This window comes from Lepidochelys kempii, chromosome 7, assembly GCF_965140265.1.
Source record: "Lepidochelys kempii isolate rLepKem1 chromosome 7, rLepKem1.hap2, whole genome shotgun sequence".
Classification (NCBI taxonomy): domain Eukaryota; kingdom Metazoa; phylum Chordata; order Testudines; family Cheloniidae; genus Lepidochelys; species Lepidochelys kempii.
In genome coordinates this window covers 53,728,223-53,750,584 of record NC_133262.1, presented here as the reverse complement: position 1 = coordinate 53,750,584, position 22,362 = coordinate 53,728,223, and the positions used below count along the sequence as shown (strand labels likewise).

The following is a 22,362-nucleotide window of genomic DNA, read 5'->3' as shown; positions in this document are numbered from 1 at the left end:
CTCTTAAAACTTGGGCAATATGCTTGCGCAGGTTTTTTGGGAGAGCCACTATTGTCCTCATCCCAGTAAGGCTAACTTGTCCACGCCACTGTGCCATGAGGGGCGGGTGGACCATTGTTGCATACAGGCAAGCTGCACGTGAGCCAAGGTGGAAGCCGCATTGCAGTAGAAGACCCTCCCTTGCTTCCCAGGTCACCCTCTGCAACGAGATATCTTCCAGGTCAAAATCCTGTGGAAAATGTGGGTACAATGTTCACCATAGCGGTCCCCTGCTGCTGTTGACTCTTCCCAAGGCACAGAAACCCAGAGGACAGTACAGCCGTGAAACCATCAGTCACGCTTCACCCTGTGCTTACTCACCATTTTGGGGCTCCCATGGGTTGTGTGCGCTCGCTTTGGGACAGGCAAATTATGCTATTGTGTAGACTGTGCTTTCCCTAGAGTATGGGGCAATCATTGCTCTGTCTGGTGTGAACAATGCTGCCTCTGTTAAGTGTTGCATTTTGCCTTTACAGTTGCAACCTTGAGATCTCAGCCGTCCATATTATCAACAGCCAAGAGGCTGCAAAGAATCAGAAAGAGGCCATGTAGAAGCAAAGAGGACATGCTGCATGAAGTCATGCAGCATTCAACTAATGAAAATAAAAAAGTGCAGGAGTGGCGGGAGAGTGAAAGGAGGGTCCGCCAGCAGAATACGGATCGCCGGCACCAAAGCACAGAGTGGCTGATAAGCATCATGGAGCGCCAAGTGGACTCGATCCAGGCGCTCGTAGCCATGCAGGCGGAGCACTACTGCACCCCCCTGCCCCGCCAGCTCTTGTCCCAAAACTGTTTCCCTTGTGCCACCATGTTACCTCCAAACCACTTTCCCCAACATCCAGGTTCTTACTGCCACCCGCTGCCTCCAACACTTGTAGCTTCACCACCCAGCCCCAAAAACTATGACCCTTACCCACTGCACTCAACCCCCATCACCATGCAGTATAGCCATCCTGAAGTGCAGCACGCATTGCACAGCACTCCAGACGGGACATATACAAATCTGTGATTGTACCGTTCCCCACCCCACCCCCTTGCCCTTTGTGTTTCCCAAGCAGTTGTGTTGTGTTTCTTTTCAATAAATTGATTTTTTGGCTTTGAAAACATTCTTTTTTATTGCATAACATAAAAGAAACCTTAGCCCAGGAAAGCAACAGGCACTGCAAGTCAGTGTATCATACGTAGCAAACAGATTCCTACCGCACTTCACTCCCGTGCAGGGCACCCCACCAGACATTACTGTTGGCTTTCAGCCTCAAATTGCTCCCTCAAGGCATCCCTAATCCTTGCAGCCCCACGCTGGGCCCCTTGAATAGCCCTGCTCTCTGGCTGTTCAAATTCAGCCTCCAGGTGTTGAACCTCCAAGTTCCATGCCTGAGTGAATCTTTCACCCTTCCCCTCACAAATGTTATGGAGGGTACAGCACGCGGATATAACCACGGGGATGCTGTTATTGGCCAGGTCCAGCTTCCCATACAGAGCGCACCAGCGACCCTTTAAACGGCCAAAAGCATACTCCACAGTCATTCTGCACCTGCTCAGCCTGTCGTTGAACCGCTCCTTGCTGCTGTCAGGGCTCCCTATGTAGGATTTCATGAGCCACGGCATCAAAGGTTAAGCGGGGTCTCCAAGGATCACAACGGGCATTTCAACTTCCCCTACGGTGATCTTCTGGTCTGGGAAAAAAGTCCTGGCTTGCAGCTTCCTGAACAGGCCAGTGTTCCGAAAGATGCGTGTGTCATGCACCTTTCTGGGCCAGCCTGCGTTAATGTCAATGAAACGCCCACGGTGATCCACAAGCGCCTGGAGAACCATAGAGAAATAGCCCTTCCGATTAACGTACTTGGAAGCTAGGTGGGCTGATTCCAGAATTGGAATATGTGTGCCATCTATCGCCCCTCCACAGTTAGGGAAACCCATTTGTGCAAAGCCAGCCACAATGTCATGCATGTTACCTGGAGTCACGTTTCTTCTGAGCAGGATGCGATTAATGGCCCTGCAAACTTGCATCAACACTATTCCAACAGTCGACTTCCCACTCCAAACTGGTTAGCGACCATTCAGTAGCTGTCTGGAATTGCCTGCTTCCAGATTGCAATAGCCACCCGCTTCTCCACCGTCAGGGCAGTTCTCAATCTCGTGTCCTTGCGCCACAGGGTGGGGGTGAGCTCCTCAGACAGTACCACGAAAGTGGCTTTTCTCATCTGAAAGTTCTGCAGCCACTGCTCGTCATCCCAGACTTGCATGACGATGTGATCCCACCACTCAGTGCTCGTTTCCCGCGCCCAAAAGCGCCGTTCCATGGTGGTGAGCATGTCCGTGAATGCTACAAGCAAACTCATGTCGTTTGCATTACTCGAGTCAATATCATCGTCGGAGTCCTCACTGTCACTTTGGATCTTAAGGAATATCTCGACTGCCAAATGTGATGCGTTGGTGAGACTCGTCAGCATATTCCTCAGCAGTTCAGGCTCCACTGCCGCCAACCGAAAGGGAAGACAGAGTGCGCAGTACAAAAACCGTTGAAAGATGGCACCAAATGTGGATGGAAGCAAAGGAAATGCTGGGATGCAAACCAATGCATCACCGGGCATTGGGACAGGACCTAGAATGCCCTGCACCCCCCCCCCACCCTCTTCCCACAAGCCACAGCACCAGAATGGGAAGAGGCTCTCTGTGGGATAGCTTCCCCCAATGCACCTCTCCCAATGCCGCTGCAAATGTGGCCATGGCAGTGCGCTTGCAGCTGTCAGTGTGGACAGACTGCAGCGCTTTCCCTACTGTGCTGTACGAAGTTTAACTCACAGCGCTCTACATCTGCAAGTGTAGCCATGCCCTAAAGGTGCTATGGGAAGGGAAATAAACTATACCAATGCAACTGCATCCACAGCAGGGGTGTAACTGGTATAATTAGGCTTGGAAGGATTACATTTTTATTGGTAAATATCAATAAATGTGGATTTCACTGTATGCATGCAAGCCAAAGGAAACAATTTCCATCAATAATCATTTTACAAATAGGCAACATAAGAAAAATGCTGCTTTAGATATTGATTTAAGGATATTTACTTATGTATTTTCACATGTGATGTTATCACAGAATATCAGGGTTGGAAGGGACCTCAGGAGGTCATCTAGTCCAACCCCCTACTCAAAGCAGGACCAATCCCCAATTTTTGCCCCAGATTTTTGGCACAGATTGAACTCACAACCCTGGGTTTAGCAGGCCGATGCTCAAACCACTGAGCTATCCCTCCCCCCCAAATGTTGACAAATTGTGATTTAACAGTTATAGAGCTTTCACTTTTGGAAATCAACACGTAGGTCAATCAATAATTACTGTCTGCTCCTTTTTAAATGTTTATAAAAAGCTTAAAAATAAACATCCCTTAAAATTATTTTGAAAATTAATTATGGACTCCAGCCTGAGCCCATGCGCAACTCTAGCCGCCTGGGGAGCCCAGGGCCGCCCTCCCAGGCTGTGCGGGGCTGCACTCTGGCCTGCACGGCTCAGGGCAGGCGGGCCAGGGAGCCTCTGCCCCGCGGAGGGCAGGCAGGAGGCGGGCGGGACCGAGCTGCCCGCCCCGCCTCGCCTCCGGGTGGAAAGGGAAAGGGGCCCGGGCTGGCGACCCTACAACGTCCCAGGCCCCGCCGGGCTGGCCTGGCGCCAAACCCCTCGCGTTTCAAGGGGGCTCCCCGGGGCGGCCTGGGCCACGGGGGTTACACGCCGGGGACTGCCCACGCCGGGGAGCCGCTGTGGCGTCCCTGCCCGGGGAACGCAAAGCCCCGAAGCGCTGCCGGGGAGGGAGGCGCCGGGCCGGTGGCGCCCCCGCGCCCCCACTCACCTGAGCCGTCAACTCGCCGCCACCGCGCCCGCAAAATGGAGCCTGTAGGGCTGGGCCGCCTCCGCCCCTTCCCCGGGACCCGCCCCGAGGGCAGCGCAAGCTCCTGGCCGCGCCGCTGGAGGAGGAGGAGGAGGAGGAGGCGGAGGCGGAGGCGGAGGCGGGCCGTTCTCTGCGGGGAATGCGGTCAGCCCTGCCCCGGCGGCGGTCTGGTTCTGGCTGTTGACATGGGTAGAGCCGCGAAACAGGGTGAGGGGGTTTAATGGAGTTCGTCCCGCCGCGTCCCCAGGTCCCTCGGGCCGGGCCGCTGCGGCCCCAGAGCCCCCCCTCCATGGCAGCATGGGGTCGTGCCCGGGGTGCTAGTGCAGCTGGTACCCCGCAGGAGAGGCCTCCCAGCTCTGGCTAATCCCTTCCAGGGCAGGTAGGGAGCTTGTCAACGAGAGAAAGAAGAGGTGGGCACCTCTACCCGCCTTTGTCCTTTGGGGCATGGGAGTACTCTGGGCTTGGCACGGCCATGTGTATGGGGGCTGAAGCATGTGACATCCTTCCCCTAGGAAATACAGACCGAGAGAACCGCCCCCAAAGCAGCGCCGGTGTGAGCCGGATACACGCTAGTTAGCGCACAGGGAACAGGGAGCGCGGCATTAGCTTGGAGTCTCAGCTGCAGAGGCGCTTCTGAGGGGATTAGTTAGCTGAGCTGACTAGGTTTCTTTAAAAGGAGTACTTGGGGCACCTTAGAGACTAACAAATTTATTTGAGGTTTCATTAGCAGCTCAACGAGCAGAGTATGCCCCAGCTCACAGGGGGGAGAACTAGGACTGCCTACGGAAAAGAAAGGCGGAGTCTCCTCTTACAAGAATGTGGATTGAAGTTTATTCCAAAGCGTAGGGCACCGAGCAACCCTGCTTTAAAGGGTGATCATGTCCGAACAAGTAGTGTAGCTGAACCAACCCAGCTTGTGACATTTAGTTACATCAGCCTAAATCAAGGGAAAGTCTATTGAAGTTACTAAGGGAGTTACTCCAACTTTATATCCGTATAGCTAAATCAAAATCTTGCCCTGGTCTACACTAGGACTTTAGGTCGAATTTAGCAGCATTAAATCGATGTAAACCTGCACCCGTCCACACGATGAAGCCCTTTATTTCGACTCAAAGGGCTCTTAAAATCGATTTCCATACTCCACCCCTGACAAGTGGATTAGCGCTTAAATCGCCCTTGCCGGGTCGAATTTGGGGTACTGTGGACACAATTCGATGATATTGGCCTCCGGGAGCTATCCCAGAGTGCTCCATTGTGACCGCTCTGGACAGCACTCTCAACTCAGATGCACTGGCCAGGTAGACAGGAAAACAACTGCGAACTTTTGAATCTCATTTCCTGTTTGGGCAGCGTGGCAAGCTGCAGGTGACCATGCAGAGCTCATCAGCACAGGTGACTATGATGGAGTCCCAGAATCACAAAAGAGCTCCAGCATGGACTGAACAGGAGGTACGGGATCTGATTGCTGTATGGGGAGAGGAATCCATGCTATCAGAACTCCGTTCCAGTTTTCAAAATGCCAAAACCTTTGTCAAAATCTCCCAGGGCATGAAGGACAGAGGCCATGACAGGGATCCGAAACAGTGCCGCGTGAAATTTAAGGAGCTGAGGCAAGCCTGCCAGAAAACCAGAGGGGCAAACAGCCACTCCGGGTCAGAGCCCCAAACATGCTGCTTCTATGATGAGCTGCATGCCATTTTAGGGGGTTCAGCCACCACCCAGCCGTGTTGTTTGACTCCTTCAATGGAGATGCAGGCAACACGGAAGCAGGTTTTGGGGACGAAGAAGATGATGATGATGATGATGAGGTTGTAGATAGCTCACAGCAAGCAAGCGGAGAAACCGGTTTTCCCGACAGCCAGGAACTGTTTCTCACCCTGGACCTGGAGCCAGTACCTCCCGAATCCACCCAAGGCTGCCTCCTGGACCCGGCAGACGGAGAAGAGACCTCCGGTGAGTGTACCTTTTAAAATACTATACATGGTTTAAAAGCAAGCATGTGAAAGGATTAATTTGCCCTGGCATTCACAGCTCTCCTGGATGTACTCCCAAAGCCTTTGCAAAAGGTTTCTGGGGAGGGCAGCCTTATTGCGTCCTTCATGGTAGGACACTTTACCACTCCAGGCCAGTAACACATACTCGGGAATCATTGTACAACAAAGCATTGCAGTGTATGTTTGCTGGTGTTCAAACAACATCCGTTCTTTATCTCTCTGTGTTATCCTCAGGAGAGTGAGATATCATTCTTGGTCTCCTGGTTGAAATAGGGTGCTTTTCTTCAGGGGACATCAGAGGAGCCCATTCTGCTGAGCTGTTTGCCTGCGGCTGAAAAGAAATGTTCCCCGCTGTTAGCCATGGGGAGTGGGGAGGGTTGAGGGGGGTAGCCACGCGGTGGGGGGAGGCAAAATGCGACCTTGTAACGAAAGCACATGTGCTATGTATATAATGTTAACAGCAAGGTTTACCCTGAAAGAGTGTAGCCACTGTTTTATAAAATGTGTCTTTTTAAATACCGCTGTCCCTTTTTTTTTCTCTACCAGCTGCATGTGTTTCAATGATCACAGGATCTTCTCCTTCCCAGAGGCTAGTGAAGATTAGAAAGAAAAAAAACGCACTCGTGATGAAATGTTCTCTGAGCTCATGCAGTCCTCCCACACTGACAGAGCACAGACGAATGCGTGGAGGCAAATAATGTCAGAGTGCAGGAAAGCACAAAATGACCGGGAGGAGAGGTGGCGGGCTGAAGAGAGTAAGTGGCGGGCTGAAGACAGGGCTGAAGCTCAAATGTGGTGGCAGCGTGATGAGAGGAGGCAGGATTCAATGCTGAGGCTGCTGGAGGACCAAACCAGTATGCTCCAGTGTATGGTTGAGCTGCAGCAAAGGCAGCTGGAGCACAGACTGCCACTACCGCCCCTGTGTAACCAACCGCCCTCCTCCCCAAGTTCCATAGCCTCCACACCCAGACGCCCAAGAACGCGGTGGGGGGGCCACCGGCCAACCAGCCACTCCGCCACAGAGGATTGCCCAAAAAAAAGAAGGCTGGCAATCAATAAATTTTAAAGTTGTAAACTTTTAAAGTGCTGTGTGGCATTTTCCTTCCTTCCTCCACCACCCCTCCTGGGCTACCTTGGTAGTCGTCCCCCTGTTTGTGTGATGAATGAATAAAGAATGCATGAATGTGAAGCAACAATGACTTTATTGCCTCTGCAAGCAATGATTAAAGGGAGGAGGGGAGGGTGGTTAGCTTGCGGGGAAGTAGAGTGAACCAAGGGGCGGGAGGTTTCATCAAGGAGAAACAAAAAGAACTTTCACACCATAATCTGGCCAGTCATGAAACTGGTTTTCAAAGCTTCTCTGATGCCTACCGCGCCCTCCTGTGCTCTTCTAACCGCCCTGGTGTCCGGCTGTGCGTAACCAGCAGCCAGGCGATTTGCCTCAACCTCCCACCCCGCCATAAACATCTCCCCCTTACTCTCACAGATATTGTGGAGCACACAGCAAGCAGTAATAACAATGGGAATATTGGTTTCGCTGAGGTCTAAGCGAGTCAGTAAACTGCGCCAGCGCGCCTTTAAACGTCCAAATGCACATTCTACCACCATTCTGCACTTGCTCAGCCTGTAGTTGAACAGCTCCTGATTACTCTCCAGGCTGCCTGTGTACGGCTTCGTGAGCCATGGCATTAAGGGGTAGGCTGGGTCCCCAAGGATAACTATAGGCATTTCAACATCCCCAACAGTTATTTTCTGGTCTGGGAATAAAGTCCCTTCCTGCAGCTTTTGAAACAGACCAGAGTTCCTGAAGATGCCAGCGTCATGTACCTTTCCCAGCCATCCCACTTTGATGTTGGTGAAACGTCCGTTGTGATCCACCAGAGCTTGCAGCACTATTGAAAAGTACCCCTTGCGGTTTATGTACTCGGAGGCTTGGTGCTCCGGTGCCAAGATAGGGATATGGGTTCCGTCTATGGCCCCACCACAGTTAGGGAATCCCATTGCAGCAAAGCCATCCACTATGACCTGCACATTTCCCAGGGTCACTACCCTTGATATCAGCAGATCTTTGATTGCGTGTGCTACTTGCATCACAGAAGCCCCAACAGTAGATTTGCCCACTCCAAATTGATTCCCAACTGACCAGTTGCTGTCTGGCGTTGCAAGCTTCCACAGGGCTATCGCCACTCGCTTCTCAACTGTGAGGGCTGCTCTCATCTTGGTATTCATGCGCTTCAGGGCAAGAGAAAGCAAGTCACAATGTTCCATGAAAGTGCCCTTACGCATGCAAAAGTTTCGCAGCCACTGGGAATCGTCCCAGACCTGCAACACTATGTGGTCCCACCAGTCTGTGCTTGTTTCCCGAGCTCAGAATCAGCGTTCCACAGCATGAACCTGCCCCATTAGCACCATGATGCATGCATTGGCAGGGCCCATGCTTTCAGAGAAATCTGTGTCCATGTCCTGATCACGTGACCGCGCTGACGTCGCCTCCTCGCCCGGTATCGCTCTGCCAGGTTCTGGTGCTGCATATACTGCTGGATAATGCGTGTGGTGTTTAATGTGCTCCTAATTGCAAAGTGAGCTGAGCGGCCTCCATGCTTGCTTTGGTATGGTGTCCGCACAGAAAAAAGGTGCGGAACAATTGTCTGCCGTTGTTCTGATGGAGGGAGGGGCGACTGACGACATGGCTTAGAGGGTTGGATTCAGGGAGCTAAAATCAACAAAGGGGGTGGCTTTACATCCATGAGTATTTCAGGCAGGACTTCATGGAGGGTTCCAATAAGAAATGGTGCACCTAAGTTATTGTTCTTATTGGAAAAAGGAGGTTAGTCTGGCCTCTGATTGATACATGGCTAGATTTACCTCGCTGCACCTTCTCTGTGAGTGACTGCAATGTGACCTAGAGGAATGAGTTCCCTAAACGGGTGGGGGGGGAGCAAATGAGTACAAAACAAATCTGGTCTATTTCTTGTTTTGATCCACTCCATCTATCTTTTACATCTTTGGCTGGCAGCAGAGGGTGCAGAAGGACTGCATGCCATCCACATCTCATGGCTGCCCGGCAGAAGATGATGCAATAGGACTGCTAGCAATCCGTATCGCCTGCCTACTCACCATAAGACGGTTCAATAGGACTGACTGCAGGACTAAAGAGAATGACCTGGTCAAGTCACTCCAAATTTAGTCCCTGCATCCATGTCTGCCCAGGCGCTCCTGGCTGATGTGGCCAGGAGCACCTCGGACATGACGATGACGGCTACCAGTTGTACTGTACCGTCTGCTGCCACAAGGCAAGGGGTTGATGCTGCTGTATAGCAATGCAGTACCACGTCTGCCAGCACCCAGGAGACATAGGGTGACGGTTACCTGAGCGGGCTCCATGCTTGCCGTGGTATGGCGTCTGCACAGGTAACTCAGGAAAAAAGGCACGAAACGATTGTCTGCCCTTGCTTTCACGGAGGGAGGGAGGGAGGGAGGGAACGGGGGCCTGACGATATGTACCCAGAACCACCCGCGACAATGTTTTAGCCCCATCAGAGTGCTCCATTGTGACTGCTCTGGACAGCACTCTCAACTCAGATGCACGATTGTTTGCCGTTGCTCTGATGCAGGGAGGGGCGACTGGGGACACGGCTTACAGGGTTGGTTTCAGAGAGCTAAAATCAACAAAGGGGGTGGCTTTACATCAAGGAGTATTTCAGGCAGGACTTCACGGAGGGTTCCAATAAGAAATGGTGCACTTAAGTTATTGTTCTTATTGGAACAAGGAGGTTAGTCTGGCCTCTGATTGATACATGGCTAGATTTACTCACTGCACCTTCTCTGTGAGTGACTGCAGTGTGACCTAGAGGGATGAGTCCCCTAGACAGGGGAGGGGGGGAAGCAAATGAGTACAAAACAAATCTGGTCTATTTCTTGTTTTGATCCACTCCATCTATCTTTTACATCTTTGGCTGGCAGCAGACGGTGCAGAAGAACTGCATGCCATCCACATCTCATGGCTGCTCGGCAAAAGATGGTGCAATACGACTACTAGCCATCCTCATCTCTTGCCTGCCCGGCAGAAGATGGTGCAATACAACTGCTATCCATCCTCATCTCTTGCCTGCCCAGCAGAAGATGGTACAGTATGACTGCTAGCAATCCATATCGTCTGCCTGCTCACCATAAGACGGATCAATAGGACTGACTGCAGGACTAAAGAGAATGACCTGGTCAAGTCACTCCAAATTTAGTCTCTGCGCCCATGTGTGCCCAGGCGCTCCTGGCCGATGTGGCCAGGAACACCTCGGACATGACGATGACGGCTACCAGTCGTATTGCACCATCTGCTGCCAGAAGGCAATGGGTTGCTGCTACTGTGTAGCAATGCAGTACCGCATCTGCCAGCACCCAGGAGACATACGGTGATGGTTACCTGAGTGGGCTCCATTCTTGCCGTGGTATGGCGTCTGCACAGGTAACTCAGGAAAAAAGGCGCGAAACAATTGTCTGCCCTTGCTTTCATGGAGGGATTGAGGGAGGGAGGGAATGGGGGCCTGACGATATGTACCGAGAACCACCCGCGACAATGTTTTAGCCCCATCAGGCATTGGGATCTCAACCCAGAATTCCAATGGGCAGCGGAGACTGCGGGAACTGTGGGATAGCTACCCACAGTGCAACACTCCGGAAGTTGACGCTTGCCTCGGTACTGTGGAAGCACTCCGCCGAGTTAATACACTTAATGCACTTAGAGCATTTTTTGGGGACACACACACACTCGAATATATAAAACCGATTTCTAAAAAACCGACTTCTATAAATTCGAACTAATTCCGTAGTGTAGACATACGCCTTGTCTGGCCCACGATGTGGTTAAACATAAAATTTATTCAGGATAGTAATCAAAGAGAAAACATTCCTACTATCAGTTATTGATGAGCTATTTTTCATAATCTACAAGTGCTTGCCTTCTGTACAAAGTGTACATAGTGGTTTTTTTACTTCTATTTTTAATCCTTCTTTTGGAGTGTTTACTGAACCTGTAGCAAAGATTTCAAGGCCAGAAGAGACCACTGTGATCATTTGGTTTGACCTCCCGTATAACACAGGCCAGAAAACTTACACAAAATAATTCCTTTTGAACTAGAGCATATCTTGAAAAAAATATCCAATCTTGATCTTAAGAATTACCAGTGATAGATACATGCCACAAGAAGCCACAGCAATGGTTCCCTTAACCCACCCAGCAATACTGTCAATCTATCCAACTATACTTTTAGCCCAGCAGAAGAATCTGTCCTATCTCGGGGCCTCTCCTTCTGCCCCTCCACCCCCACGAACATGATACAGTTCTGTGGTGACCTAGAATCCTATTTTTGACGTCTCCGACTCAAGGAATATTTCCAACACACCTCTGAACAACATACTAATCCACAGAGACCTTCCTACCAACAGTACAAAAAAAAAGGATTCTAGGTGGACTCCTCCTGAAGGTCGAAACAACAGACTTTGGACTACATAGAGTGCTTCCGCCAACGTGCACAGGCTGAAATTGTGGAAAAGCAGCATCACTTGCCCCATACCCTCAGCCGTGCAGAACACAATGCCATCCACAGCCTCAGAAACAACTCTGACATCATAATCAAAAAGGCTGACAAAGGAGATGCTGTTGTCATCATGAATAGGTCAGAATGTGAACAAGAGGCTGCTCGGCAGCTCTCCAACACCACATTCTACAAGCCATTCCCTCTGATCCCACTGAGGGTTACCAAAAGAAACTACAGCATTTGCTCAAGAAACTCCCTGAAAAAGCATAAGGACAAATCTGCACAGACACACTTCTGGAACCCCCACCTGGGGCATTCTATCTGCTACTCAAGATCCATAAACCTGGAAATCCTGGACGCCCCATCATCTCAGGCATTGGCACCTTGACAGCAGTATTGTCTGGCTATGTAGACTCCTTCCTCAGGCCCTATGCTACCAGCACTCCCAGTTATCTTCGAGACACCACTGACTTCCTGAGGAAACTACAATCCATCGGTAATCTTCCTGAAAACACCATCCTGGCCACTATGGATGTAGAAGCCCTCTACACCAACATTCCACACAAAGATGGACTACAAGCCGTCAGGAACAGTATCCCCGATAATGTCTCGGCAAACCTGGTGGCTGAACTTTGTGACTTTGTCCTCACCTCTCGTCCCCTAATGCTCCTACTCTACTTGCGCTACATTGACGACATCTTCATCATCTGGACCCATGGAAAAGAAGCCCTTGAGGAATTCCACTATGATTTCAATAGTTTCCATCCCACCATCAACCTCAGCCTGGACCAGTCCACACAAGAGATCCACTTCCTGGACACTACGGTGCTAATAAGCGATGGTCACATAAACACCACCCTATACCGGAAACCTACTGACCGCTATTCCTACCTACATGCCTCCAGCTTTTACCCAGACCACACCACACGATCCATCATCTACAGCCAAGCTCTACGATACAACCGCATTTGCTCCAACCCCTCAGACAGAGACAAACACCTATAAGATCTCTATCAAGCATTCTTACAACTACAATACCCACCTGCTGAAGTGAAGAAACAGATTGACAGAGCCAGAAGTGTACCCAGAAGTCACCTACTACAGGACAGGTCCAAGATAATAACAGAACACCACTAGCCATCACCTTCAGCCCCCAAATAAAACCTCTCCAATGCATCATCAAGGATCTACAACCTATCCTGAAGGACGACCCATCACTCTCACAAAACTTGGGAGACAGGCCAGTCCTTGCCTACAGACAGCCCCCCCAACCTGAAGCAAATACTCACCAGCAACCACACACCACACAACAGAACCACTAACCCAGGAACCTATCCTTGCAACAAAGCCCATTGCCAGCTGTGTCCACATATCTATTCAGGGGACACCATCATAGGGCCTAATCACATCAGCCACACTATCAGAGGCTCATTCACCTGCACATCTACCAATGTGATATGTGCCAGCAATGCCCCTCTGCCATGTACATTGGTCAAACTGGACAGTCTCTACGTAAAAGAATAAATGGACACAAATCAGATGTCAAGAATTATAACATTCATAAACCAGTCAGAGAACACTTCAATTTCTCTGGTCACTCAATTTCTGACCTAAAAGTCTCTATATTACAACAAAAAGTCTTCAGAAACAGACTCCAACGAGAGACTGCTGAATTGGAATTAATTTGCAAACTGGATACAATTAACTTAGGCTTGAATAGAGACTGGGAGTGGATGTGTCATTACACAATGTAAAACTATTTCCCTCCCCGCCCCCGCTCCTCGGACGTCCCTGTTAACTGCTGGAAATGGCCCACCTTGATTATAACTACAAAAGGTTTTCTCCCCCCCTCCGCCCTCCTGCTGGTAATAGCTCATCTTAAGTGATCACTCTCCTTACAGTGTGTATGATAACACCCATTTTTTCATGGTCTGTGTGTATGTAAATCTCCTCACTGTATTTTCCACTGAATGCATCCAATGAAGTGAGCTGTAGCTCACAAAAGCTTATGCTCAAATAAATTGGTTAGTCTCTAAAGTGCCACTAGTACTCCTTTACTTTCAGTAATAGAGAATCTACCACAGTCCTCAGGACATTTTTCCAATGCTAATTACCTTCACTTTTAAAGTCATGCTAGGAACAGTTTGATTACTATATTTTTATTAAAAAGAAAAGGAGTACTTGTGGCACCTTAGAGACTAACCAATTTATTTGAGCATAAGCTTTCGTGAACTACAGCTCACTTCATCGGATGCATACTGTGGAAAGTGTAGAAGATCTTTTTATACACACAAAGCATGAAAAAATACCTCTCCCCATCCCACACTCCTGCTGGTAATAGCTTATCTAAAGTGACCACTCTCCTTACAATGTGTATGATAATCAAGGTGGGCCATTTCCAGCACAAATCCAGGGTTTAACAAGAACGTCTGAGGGGGGGGGTAGGAAAAAACAAGGGGAAATAGGTTACCTTGCATAATGACTTAGCCACTCCCAGTCTCTCATTATGCAAGGTAGCCTATTTCCCCTTGTTTTTTCCTACCCCCCCCCACCCTCAGACGTTCTTGTTAAACCCTGGATTTGTGCTGGAAATGGCCCACCTTGATTATCATACACATTGTAAGGAGAGTGGTCACTTTAGATAAGCTATTACCAGCAGGAGAGTGGGGTGGGGGGAGGTATTTTTTCATGCTTTGTGTGTATAAAAAGATCTTCTACACTTTCCACAGTATGCATCCGATGAAGTGAGCTGTAGTTCACGAAAGCTTATGCTCAAATAAATTGGTTAGTCTCTAAGGTGCCACAAGTACTCCTTTTCTTTTTGCGAATACAGACTAACACGGCTGTTACTCTGAAACCTATATTTTTATTCTACCCCATTTACCTTGCAACTGATTATACATAGTTAAAGGACAGTAACTAGCAAAGTTTTGTCTAGTAGGGATCCACCCTTGATAACATACTAGCTACTCTGTTACATTAAATAAAGAGGAATCATTAAATAAAGAGGAATACAAACAACCTAGCTGTTTGGCAGCCATGTAAACACATTTAAGTCACCTGTTGAGAAAAACAAACACACTACAATCCATCTGCGTGGGAAGCCAAATGCAGCCACAGCCACTAAGCTATTTTTCTCTTAGCAGTACTTAGTACAGGCAGCAAAAAGTCTGGCTTCTACCTATTTTCAGCTCACATGCATGGTAAATTACCAGAGCAAGTTTCTGGCAGCAGGTAAAGTATCAAAACACTAATTCAAGCCTTCCCTGGTGGTAGCGGTGGCCATCTCTTCTCCCACCTGCACAGACTTAGGAATGGCTTGTACATATGTATCAGGTTTGCCTCTGTGCCTCCTTCCTGTGAGTCCATATGCCTGGAAACCCCTCCCTGAATAGGTCTGTACCTACTTCCACAGCCTTCAAACTCACTTCTTCCAAGAGGATTATCAGCTCCAAATCCTGCTCCTAAAGTAGTATGAAGGAAACAAACATCTTTAAATCTTTCTCCACAAAAATAAACTAATACTACCTCAAACTTAACAGATCACTTTGTTGTTTTGTTGCATTCCATCCTTCATCTATTTGTTGTCTATGTAGACTGTAAACTCCACAGGACAGAGACCTGGCGCTTTACAGACATGTAAAAAGGATAAAAAGGAAGTATTTTTCCACACCACGTAACTAGACTACCTGCACATCATCACAGGATGTCTTTGAGTGCAGATTCAAAAAAGAATTGACTCCTATATGGATAACTATCTAGAATTATGGATTTTAAGAAGGAATCATTGTGATCCAGTCTGTCCTCCTGCATAAACACAGGTCATAATACTTCCATGAATTAGTAGTTAATGCTAACAAAAATCTGGAAAGAATATTAAGCCTCATGCTCCCGGGCTTCAAGTCAGTCTCTAATTATTAGAGATTAGGAGAAGACAATGAAAGAGAGGCAAACAATCCCACAGCAGGGTTCTTACACCTTCCTCTGGATCACATGGAACTGGACACCATCGGAGACAGGATACTGGACTGGATAGGAATTCCACCGAGATGAGTTTACATAGCAAACAGAGGGTGCTTTGTAGAAAACAATAGCCAGAGCAAGATGGAAAGTGCCATGGGTACATATTGTATAAAGAAAACTGAAGATTTGGCAGATGCTAACAAGACCATAGAACAAGTTTACCTTCATTGGAGGGTCTATTTACTCACCGTATCTTTTTGACTTCCTGCTTCTGAAAGAAGAAAAGGAGTACTTGTAGCACCTTAGAGACTAACAAATTTATTTGAGCATAAGCTTTCGTGAGCTACAGCTCACTTAGCTGTAGCTCACAAAAGCTTTTGCTCAAATAAATCTGATGGTCTCTAAGGTGCCACAAGTACTCCTTTTCTTTTTGCGGATACAGACTAACACGGCTGCTACTCTGCTTCTGAGAGAGAACCCTTCTCCCAACATTACTATCATCAACAGCACACTGAAAGCAAAATTACATTGTTTCAATAGCATATCACTCTCTCTCCCTCCCTCCCCCCACCCCCTTGAGTAGTGTAATTTCCCCTGATGTCAACAGGAGTTGTAACAGGATTGAGGGCTGTATATATATGGACCTAAATAACTTGTGCTTTTTGTAGTGCTCTTCACCTGAAGTTCTGAAAGTATTTTACAAAAGGTGATTATCCCAATTTATCAGAGGGGGGAAAACTAAAAGCACAGAGCTTACATGAAGGCCACCCAGCAAGTCAATAGCAAAGCTAAGAACAGATGCTAGGACTCCTGACTGCCAGTCCTGTGCACTAGCTCTACACCTCATTGACTTCCCTTGTGTAATATAAAGTGTCTTCCCAAAGTGTAGTACAAAATGTAAGTGATGAGGCAGCAATCGTGCTTGGTTTTAACATGTTAAGTTTCAGTGTACAACTGCTGTCAACCACTCTCCCCCACTTTGTAACAGCAACAATTCTGGTCATCTTTGCACCATCAGATCAAAGTACAAAAAACCAGCAGCATGTATCACTGAACTAAGTCTAAAATATCTACTATAAAAAAACGCCTTGCTGCACCACCTTGTGACCACAGTAATTGAAATGCAGGTAGTCAAGCTTAGCTAAAATCAAGTTAACCATCCATGTGTGTAAGGAGAAGCCAGTTCAGTTCAGCTAATAAGTAGAAAGGACACAGTGTGTTTGTTAGCAGCAGAGTGAGAGCCACTACCCACTGAGTCATGTTCTTAGGAATCCTCCCACAACACCAGTGGACAGCGAACTTCAGCTAGAGGATTTGTAGGTGGATTGCATCCATTATTTCTCTGGCTCTGCTAGGTGGAGCCACACTAAAAATTAAAGCCTCACCCTTTCTTTGAACACAATACATGGGACAGGTCTGGTTCTGCTGTACTATTTAGCCACAAGCATGTCAAGACACAGCTCAAGCTTACATTAAATACAACGGTTCATATTTTTATTGTTTTTTTTTCAGTTGTCAAGTTTGTTTTCACACACGCAATGTTCAGCACTAACAATGATTGTCTAATCACAAACACACTAGTTTTTTCAGACAGCTCATTGAGATATGTGGCTTGTGCACGTGGCCCATTGCACATTTGTAGGTCAAAGTTATTCCACATCTCCCCTGCTTTATAGCTGCAACATGACTGCTCTGCACAGGAGCTAGCTGCAAGGAGCAGAAGAAAGCCAGACATGAGGCTACTTTGCTTTAAACAAACAAAAAATCCAGCAACATAGCACTCTTCCCTTTCTTTAAAAAGGTCCTTATTGACCTGATTTTCAGAGGTGACAAGCCATTTCAATGGCAAATGTTTAGAAACTAGGGCTATCAATTAATTGCAGTTGACTCACACGATTAATTAAAAAGATTAATCATGGTTTAAAATGTTAATCACAATTAATCACAGTTTTAATTGCATTGTTAAACAATAATAGAATACCAATTTAAATGTATTAAATATTTTTGGATATTTTTCTACATTTTCAAATATATTGACTTCAATTACAACACAGAATACAAAGTATACAGTGTTTACTTTGCATCATTCTTTATTACAAATATTTTCACTGTAAAAATGATAAACAAAACAAAGTATTTTTCAATCACCTCATGCAAGTACTGTTGTGCAATCTCTTTATTGTGAAGGTGCAATTTACAATGTAGAATTTTTTTGTTATGTAACTGTCCTCTGGAATGGTGGCCAAAGCACAAGAGGCATACAAACGTTTGGCATATCTGGCACATAAATACCTTGCAATGCCAGCTACAAAAGTGCCATGCAAATGCCTGTTCTCACTTTCAGGTGACATTGTAAACAAGAAGCAGGCAGCATTATCTCCTGCAAATGTAAACAAACTTGTTTGTTTTAGCGATTGGTTGAACAAGAAGTAGGACTGAGTGGACTTGTAGGCTCTAAAGTTTTACTTTTGAGTAGTTTTTTTGTACATAATTCTACATTTGTAAGTTCAACTTTCATGATAGAGATTGCACTACAGTACTTGTATTAGGTGAATTGAAATACTATTTCTTTATTACAGTGCAAATATTTGTAATTAAAAATATAAAGTAAGCACTGTACAACACTGTTACACTGTGATGTAATTGAAATCAATATATGTAGAAAACATCCAAAATATTTAAATAGTATTTATTATTGTTTAAATAAGCAATTAATCTTTTCAATTGCACAATTAATCATGATTTTTTTTTAAATCACTTGACAGCCCTATTAGAAACTGAAGAATTTGATCAGACTAAGATTAATCAACAGGGTTTCCAAAAGAGCCCTGCTGGGACTAGTGTTTAATGTGTTCATGATTGAAAAAAGAAATAAAGGTAGCAAGATCAGACAGGATTTAGGGGAATTGTGAAAGAAGTGTATGGGGAAAACTGTACTAGGCCTCTAAGGCACAGGCCAGAGCCTACAGCCTGGGGATAATCAAGGAAGTTCAGTCCCACCTAGGGGCTGAGCCCTGTAAACAGAAACAGGCCAGGGCCCATAGAGCAAGTGGAGTAGAAGCCAGGCAGGCTGCAGAGGTGGAGTTCTCTCTCTCAAGCATCAGGAGACAAGCCAAACCTGACTCTCAGACATGGGTTTTTGGACATTGTTTAGGAACTCTGTACCAGGTCTTGATAAACTATTTTGTTGTAATGTTTCCTGCCCTGAAATTTTATTAAAAGGGGGACATGCTATTTGGCTAATATGCATTGGTGTCTCCTTGCCCTGGTCAGCTAAAGTGAATTTATGGTTCACTTGGGGAAATTAAGGTGGAGCACACCTGCAGTGCCATACTGGGCTGCAATGGGGCACACAGGGACTGCCCCCATCTTTACATGAATCAATACGGGGGGGGGGGAGAAGAGAGAGAGAACTTCGCGCCAGAGCTTCGCGAACCAGCTGGGCGGCAGCAAACCAGCTGAGCAGCGGGGGACAGCAGAGCAGCACACAGCAGGAGTTTGCCTGGGATTGGTGAGTATCCGAGTGCGTGTTTGCTGAGTAAGTATCCGAGCGTGTGTTTGCTGGGAGGGCAGTGTGAGAGCCTGAGCGAGTGTCTGATTGGCTGGTAGCCTGCAGGGGGCGGGCAGTGGGGCTGTCTGTTTGTTTGTTTCAGGGGAGCCTGGCTGTTTAAAAATAGCCAGAGCCTCCCGAACCAGCTGAGCAGCGGGGGACAGCAGAGCAGCACACAGCAGGAGTTTGCCTGGAGTGAGCCCAGTGAGGCTTACATCTTGCCAACTTCTCTGAGGAAGCTCATAGTAAGAAGGTGGTATGGAAGGGAGGGGTTCAGCTATTGTGACCTGCACGGGATGTGCCATGTTTGTCTTTCTTCCACAGGACAGAAGCGACTTTGTGTGTACAAAGTGCAAGCTGGTCTCCATACTGGAAGAGAAGATTGAAGGTCTGGAGCAACAGATAACGACCCTGCGTTGCATACGAGAAACGGAGGATTTTCTGGACAAAAGTCAGGATATGCTTCTATGGGCACAAAGCTCTAAAGATTTAGAGCAGGTTGCACAGCGGAGCCAAGAGGCCAGTGATGAAGCTTGGCAACATGTGACCTCCAGAAGAAGAAAGGGGAATGTCTGGGTTCTAGCAACGCGGACACAGGTAACTAACCACTTTCATGTTCTCTCCACAGGTACCGTTGCGGAGAGTGGACCAGATGATACGTCTGGGGGGAGAAAGCAGAAGGAGACTCCGCTGGTTGGAAGGCATGAGATGCGCTGTCCTGAGATGGGGGGTTCCACGACCACCACTCCCAAGAGAAGGAGGCGGGTGGTGGTGGTCGGGGACTCTCTCCTCCGGGGGACTGAGTCATCTATCTGCCGCCCAGACCGGGAAAACCGAGAAGTCTGCTGCTTGCCGGGGGCTAAGATTCGCGATGTGACGGAGAGACTGCCGAGACTCATCAAGCCCTCTGATCGCTACCCCTTCCTGCTTCTCCACGTGGGCACCAATGATACTGCCAAGAATGACCTTGAGCGGATCACTGCAGACTATGTGGCTCTGGGAAGAAGGATAAAGGAGTTTGAGGCGCAGGTGGTGTTCTCGTCCATCCTCCCCGTGGAAGGAAAAGGCCTGGGTAGGGACCGCCGAATAATGGAAGTCAACGAATGGCTACGCAGGTGGTGTCGGAGAGAAGGCTTTGGATTCTTTGACCATGGGATGGTGTTCCATGAAGGAGGAGTGCTGGGCAGAGACAGGCTCCACCTTACGAAGAGAGGGAAGAGCATCTTTGCGAGAAGGATGTGGATAAATTGGAGAGAGTCCAGCGAAGGGCAACAAAAATGATTAGGGGTCTGGAACACATGAGTTATGAGGAGAGGCTGAGGGAACTGGGATTGTTTAGTCTGCAGAAAAGAAGAATGAGGGGGGATTTGATAGCTGCTTTCAACTACCTGAGAGGTAGTTCCAGAGCGGATGGTTCTAGACTATTCTCAGTGGTGGAAGAGGACAGGACAAGGAGTAATGGTCTCAAGTTGCAGTGGGGAAGGTTCAGGTTGGATATTAGGAAAAACTTTTTCACTAGGAGGGTGGTGAAACACTAGAATGCGTTGCCTAGGGAGGTGGTGGAATCTCCTTCCTTAGACGTTTTTAAGGTCAGGCTTGACAAAGCCCTGGCTGGGATGATTTAATTGGGTATGGGTCCTGCTTTTGAGCAGGGGGTTGGACTAGATGACCTCCTGAGGTCCCTTCCAACCCTGATATTCTATGATTCTATGAGTGTGTGAAACTCTGAAGACACCTATCACCACAATGGCAGATTAAGTTCAGTGTTGATTAATACAATGTAATGTATGTTGACAGGAATAAGATGACCTGCTCAGATATATTGCTAGAATTTGAACTGTGACATTTAGCTGCAGTTTTTGATAGATTCCAAATACAAATTTAGTTGGTAAAACTCTCACTTCAGAATTTGAGGAAAATTTTTTTTTATTCAAACCCATATTAGCTTATGCTCAATATGTGAGCAACATTTTATAATTTGTAAAACTTAATAGAAATAATGCTTGTCTTAATAGTGCCAACAGATTAGGCACCTCTGTTAAGCAAGTTAGATGGCAGCTAAGAATGTGACATGTCATTTCAGCTAGTTGCCTGATTTTATAATTGGTCTCACCCTTTGAAGTACAGCCATATAGACAGGCAAGTATTAACATGAGCCTCTATTTTTACTTTGTTTATGCACACACATCTAGAAGTAGCACAGTCTGCAAATTTTTCCTCAATTTTTGATTCTAATCCCACACGAGCAGTCATAGAATATCAGGGTTGGAAGGGACCTCAGGAGGTCATCTAGTCCAACCCCCTGCTCAAAGCAGGACCAATCCCCAATTAAATCATCCCAACCAGGGCTTTGTCATCAGCACTACAGTTGCTTTGAGCTATGTAGTATAAGGCCACTCCACAGCAGTCATGCAAAAATCTGATAAGCAATATACTAAGCAAATAGTCAGGGAGCGCCTTCTGATTAGAATAACCAACTGTGTCAAGCACCACTAAAAACTACAGTAGAACAGAGTACAGAAAAGTAATCAGCATCAGTTCTCAAGACAGAATTTGCATGGCCCTATTATGCACACTGCAGCACATTTCTGCTGTAGAAGCTTTGAGTGTCTAGAAAGTGCCGGAGTTTCATTAACACCTCCCCACCTGCAATTAAACACACACACACACACACACACACACACACAGAGTCCTTGTTATATATTAAAGATCCCCAGCAATTGCTAATTCTGATAAATCAGTACAGACCATCTTTAGTGTGAACACAAAGCAATGCCTGAGTCTTTTTTCAGTTTCCCAGTGCACAGGCTCTAAAAGATGTTCACAATCAGTCTTGTATTTCAACGATTTAAAACAGCAGACAGTAGCACCTGCACCCTTGCTGAATGGCAGATTGCCAAGAGTTATGCACAGACTCTGCAGAGACAATAGGCTAAGAAATGCTTTTAATATCAGTTTGTACAGAAGGGGTTGCTTCAATCACAAGCTGTCGCTCTGGCAAAGGTTGACTTAGTGGAATATATGCCTGGGAGGAACCTGGTCACAGGCAGCCAGCAAGGGGATTATTTTACACACACCATGAACTCTGCTAAGCACACAGGGGGAATAGATCGTTACATACAGCTGATACTAGATATGACAATGAGTTCTCATTTCAGCATGGTTAAATACCTGCAGGGGAACAGGTGCTCACTGTCATGTGCTCAGAGAATATTCATGTCAGCACAGTAGCTGGAAAGATCAGCTCTGTTCAAGCCAGAATTTATGAGAATAGCAGTTCAAATATTGACAGCCCATCTCTGAGTACATCTAGACTACAAAAAAAAGTGGCAGAGAGTCTCAGGGTATGTGTACACTGCAGTTATAAACAGGAAACGGGCTTGTGCCTGCTGTCTCAG

The 22,362-nt window shown here is 47.3% G+C and overlaps 1 protein-coding gene and 1 long non-coding RNA gene across 2 annotated transcripts in view; one reads left to right on the top strand and one right to left on the bottom strand.

The window, feature by feature from the left end:
- Positions 1-3,993, bottom strand: part of ANXA7 (annexin A7) — a 54,948-nt gene extending 50,955 nt beyond the window's left edge. Inside the window, exon 1 of the mRNA XM_073352833.1 lies at positions 3,885-3,993. The gene's annotated coding sequence lies outside the window, so the exon portion shown is untranslated. The remainder of the gene's footprint in view (positions 1-3,884) is intronic.
- A 26-nt stretch (positions 3,994-4,019) lies between these two features.
- LOC140914599 (uncharacterized) lies at positions 4,020-7,070 on the top strand. The gene is made up of 3 exons (XR_012159918.1): positions 4,020-4,130; positions 5,274-5,876; positions 6,464-7,070. It is a non-coding gene; the product is annotated as an uncharacterized lncRNA (long non-coding RNA).
- Positions 7,071-22,362: the final 15,292 nt, after the last annotated feature.